Source organism: Poecilia latipinna, unplaced genomic scaffold, assembly GCF_001443285.1.
Source record: "Poecilia latipinna isolate Pla-1442-1.1 unplaced genomic scaffold, P_latipinna-1.0 Scaffold104, whole genome shotgun sequence".
NCBI classification, from domain to species: domain Eukaryota; kingdom Metazoa; phylum Chordata; class Actinopteri; order Cyprinodontiformes; family Poeciliidae; genus Poecilia; species Poecilia latipinna.
The window spans coordinates 778,987-784,165 of record NW_015112720.1 but is presented as its reverse complement, the minus strand read 5'-3'; positions in this window follow the sequence as shown (position 1 = coordinate 784,165).

The window sequence follows — 5,179 nt, the reverse complement described above, 5'->3', positions numbered from 1 at the left end:
CAAAAGTTTAACACTAATTCAGATCCTGATTTGACAGAAAACTGGACGTCAATTCATATTGCAAAAGAGTTTAATCAAAACACTGTTCTTCAATTGCAAGAACAAATTAGTCTTACTATTGTTTTAATGCCATAAAATAATTACTTTAATCATAATCTATTAGATGAACATTGATGGTTTGAGCATTTAAAACCTAAATTTCTTGCCAGACATATTAACTAAATCAACAGGACGGCTCCAAACACACATTTTCCTTTAATAATCTCAGGAAGGTCCAGTAAAGCAGGAAATGTGGAGGTTTCTTTGGGTAGAAGTGGCTCAGATAACTTGAGGAAAACTTGTTCATCTATGGGTCTGATGTTGAAGCTTTGTTGTGATTTTTTTTTGTCTGCGTTCTACTGGAGCTCCTCATCCCTCGCCAAGCTGAGGCTTTTCTTTGTTACCAGACAGTATGTAAACATTTAGAGCGGGGTTCTGCTTGTGGCGTTTTCCCATATCTGCCTGGGCCACCAATAAATGTGGAGGGTGCTGCTTGTATGCTAACATTTTTTCTTTACTTCCTCCCCACCCTCGTTGCTCTTTTCACAGCTCACAGTTTGTGCACCGGTGTTTTAATAAGTCCTACAATCTTAATTGTCTGCTCCCAGCCTTTCTGGTGTTTATAAAGCCATTACAGCTTCCTTCTCTGACAAGCATCAATGTGACTGGCTTTCACATGCTGTCATATGTTCCTGAGGTACAGTGCAATTTTAAAAAGAGAGCTTTCACACAGGAAAGTCAGGGGGGGGGGAGGCAGTGTCTAAATGGAGCTTTGTGCTTTTGTGTGCATGCTTCCATCCAGCCACCTCATTTGACACCAACACGTCTGCCAGAGAGAAACCTCTGCTCAGCCACCAGCGGTCTCTATGGTTACAGGATGGCTGAAGTGAGGGGGGCGTTGGGGAGAGGAAGAGGAGGAGATGCTTACAGACACTCATTGCTGCCTCTTCTTGCGTCTCAAAAATAGCTTCAGAGTGTCTCTCGCCGTTTAGTCCGCCGTCTGCTCTGCCGTCTCACAGCTCCGCTGGTGAAGGACTCTGAAGAAGTTTGGATCCAAGAGAGACCTTGCTCTGAAGCATTAGCCTCACAGGATGTGTCGCACACACTGTGTGCACGTGCACACAGAGGAGCCGTCGCTGTGACTCCTGGCAGACGCATGCCTGTCTGGCGTGTTCCTCCGTCAGTCAGCAGAGCTGGAGTTGGGTCAGGAATAGCTGCTCCCAGGCTGTTTCGGTGCACACTCAGCATCAGAGCCGCATGTGAATGAACTCAAATCAGTCGCTGCTGGTCATTAGAGCAGAGAGATGTGACTTCATTCTCTGAACGTTTATCAATTATGCAAAAACATCTGTCATTATTGAGTCAGAGAAGACAATCTTATGGCTGGTGTGACAGTCAGGTTAGCAGGGCTCTCTTGGTTTTTTGTTCTGCTGCTTTCATTTCTACTCAGAGATTATTATTATTAATTTAGTGTTTTAATAATGCACTCAAGCTTCTCTATTTCTCTATATAGTTTAGAACAATTTTACCTCAAACAAGTTGAGTCAAGTCATTGCACATTTTCTTTCATTCGCATAGAGTCAGAATTATACACACTGGCTAGATAAGATCTCAAACATAATGGGAAACAATTATGGTTTTTAACAATTTGAGTATTATAACTTAATTAAAACTGAATAATGGACCTATAACTTTCTTCAATATTTACGTTACTATTTGTCAGCTCTGGAAAAAAAAAAATTAAGAGCCAAATGCACTGAACCCCTCCTGGTAATTCCATCAGATATTGATTTCTGAACTCTTCCTGAGTTAAAACATTAGTATTGTTGTTTCTAAGTCAATATCAACTGGTTTTCTTTGCATTATTTGTGCTCTTAAAGCACTGCATCTTTTTGTTGTTTTGACCATTTCTCATTTCCTGCAAATAAATACTAAAATTTTGCTTGGGATTTCGGAGACATGCTGTCAGTAGTTTACGGAATAAAAGAACGATGTTCATTTTACTCAAACATTTATCTATAAAGAGTTAACTCAGAGAAACTGATCATTTTAAGTGGTCTCTTCATTTTTTTCCAGAGCTGTAGTTGTGGGCATGTCCAAATAAAATTGGACTTTTATTCCCACTGAAAACAGTTAAAGCAACACCCAGCCCATGTCACATCAGGTGTACGTGACTTATTGTGATTCTATCTTTAGGTTTTCTTCTAGTTTTTCCTTCTTACCGGCTGCTTTCAAGGTGAAGTTGCATGAACTGCCAGATAAAGACATGCTAAAAGTTGTTTTAAATGCAACTATCAAATTGTAGAGAGTTTTCCAGACAGAAAAATGACTGATTTCAAATCCCATATCAGACTCATAAGCCACTGCAGTCGTCTTTCAGTCTTTTGAATCTCACCGTGGTGTTCGCTCTCACTTCAACAGTCTGGACCACAGCATACTGAACACCTGAGGTTTAAATGGGGCGAACCTCCTTCACACTGCAGTAGTAAATCAAGCCCAAGCATGTGATCTTAGCTAGTGTGTGTGCTAATCAGAACAAAGGTTGTTTTCTTTATTTATGTTGCTTGAATCCTTCCATATATTGCAATAATGTTAAGTATCCACATGTCCAAATGTGCCAGGGTGTGTTCTGGCTGTCAGGGTGTCCTAACTTCTGTGAAGTGACTATATGTAAACCTCTGACTGTAATTTTAGGAAGGGTTAACAGGGACGACCCGATCAGGACCTGAAGCCTGTTTGTGTTCCCTCTTTCCTTGGTTCTTGTTTGTACCACCGTCTCTCCATCTGTTTTTTTTTCTTCTTGTTTGTACATTAACAACCCTCACAAACACACCCATATACACACTATCTATTTGCTCCTATGCATATACACATCTCGGTATTCTTCCTCTTTTGACCAAACCCTGCGTCTCTGTGGGTTTACGTCGTGGCCCAGGAGCCGGTTCGTGACGCTTTATACAGGCTAATTGTAATTTCATGATGAGTCCCTCATTGCATTTCCGCCTCACAGATTGAGCTGAGGCTGCATGAATCAAACTCTGCAGCTGAACAGCTGCTCCTCCGTGACAGCTGCAGTGACCAGAAGTCCCTTCCTGCTGCCAAAACACAAGGACTCTTCAGCTGGACCCACAAGAACGTCCCTGAATGTCCCTCTGCACAGCAGCTTCTCTACATGCTCACATTGTTTTGAATGTTAAATGTGCGTGTGTGTGTGTGTGTGTGTGTGTGTGTGTGTGTGTGTGCGTGTGTGTGTGTGTTGTTCGCAGCATATCTGCGTGTGTCAGACAGACTCCTCCATTCAGACGCCCACCTTTCTCACACCTCTTCGCCTCGCCGGTGACTCAAACTGAAATTAGTTTTTGTTTCTCTCTCCAGCTCTTCCTCTGGCATCGACCAATCAGAGCAGAAGTGTCCTGCTGAGCGTACCTTTATGGGCACTTAACGATAAAAGTCATCAATAATGAGTCAGACCTTCAGCACCGCTGCTCTAATGTGATGTCTCCCTTGGGAACGGAGCAGGCTGGTTGTTATTTATATCAGGAATGAGAACACTGATGAAGCCAAAGGGAAATAGTGTTAATATTTCGCCCTCAAGATGTTTATCGTTTCACTTTGTTGCTCTCGATTGTAAACAAGCAAGAAAATCCTCTTGACGAGGGAACATTTTGCCCAGAAAGCCTGTGTTGACTCATTTCTAGATAATGGGGCTGATGAGTCAGAGGCTCAGTATAAAAGTAAGGTGTCATATTTAGCTAAAATTAGTCCCAGACTAAGTCGGAACTGATGGCCAGTCCAACACTTCGGACCGCCACCGGGCCAACAGGTCGGTTTATGTAGGTCAGCAGGTTTGGAGCATGTTCAAGTTGAGGCTTTGTTTTCCAGTGGTTGGTTTACAGAAGCATGTTTTAAAAACCAGTAGAAATTGTTTAAATTCATCCAGACATGATATTTAGTGTTAAATGACGCATTGCATGATGTGACCATATGGCTGTAATTCTCATGCATCATTTAAATCTTGATCCGCAAGATTATTGTGCTGCACTGCTGCTCGTTTTCTCCATAAAACAAAGAGCATCTTATCTAGCAGTTCTGAACCATCGATGAAATTCCCAGGTTTTTGTTTTTGACAAAATCATCACAGCACAAATATTGACCCACTTAATAAAATGCATAGTTTGTGTCTTGATATGTTACTCTTTAGTCATCAAGAGAGAAGGATGTTGGATCATTATTTTTGCTAAATCTCTGGATTATCTGGATCCTCTCCTAAGCTTTCCTCTCTTCAACTCAATGCTGAGGTTTTCTGCCGGATTTCCGCGTGGGGACGTGGATGGTCCACGGTCGTGGAAAACAACAGATTTTGAGTCTGATAAACCATTTCTGCGTTGTTTGACTAAATAAATGCACTCAAATTGAAGTCGTTTTGTGGATTCTTGCACACCTTTACCAGGATGTGTATGTGGCGTTTGTAATCATTTGTTTTATGCTATGCTTTGTGAAGAAAACTATTTTGTGAGAAAGAGTCAGAAAGAAAGTACAGCATTTATATAGTGAAGACATACAAATTGTTGAAAAAAGAAGAGGAACTTTTTAAGCTTTGCAATCTGCTGCAAAACCTCTTAAGCTGCTTTTTTTTAAATTACTTTTTTAATGGTTTGCCTAACTTTAACTGTATATTTATTAAAGAGTCTCCCACAAGCGTCTGTTTTTTCCCCAAGGGTCAAGTCTTGGTTATTTTAGCAGAGCTGTCTAAACTTAGATTTTAAGTGGGGGGTAAGGTTTTAGTGTTGCGCCTGTGTAGGGCATTCCTGGTTGGTTGTTAGCAGAAGTCTTTTTGGTGTCCACCCTCAGCAACGTCCAGCGGCAGCTGCAGCAGATCTACTTCATATGCTGTACATGCGTGATCATTTTTTACATTTTCTTTTAAACTCACAATGTTTTACAGTCAATTAGTGGATGACTAAACTGAGAAGGCAACTTGCTCCTTATAAAATCTGTCATTTATCAAAGAAACAGTAGTAGAAGTTTGGTAATATTTAGAAATACAGAATGCATTCATGTTTTCCAGTCTGACAAAAGAAGCAGAAATGGCTAAAATAACTAATTGAGGACTTTAACACAACTTTCACACTACAAATGT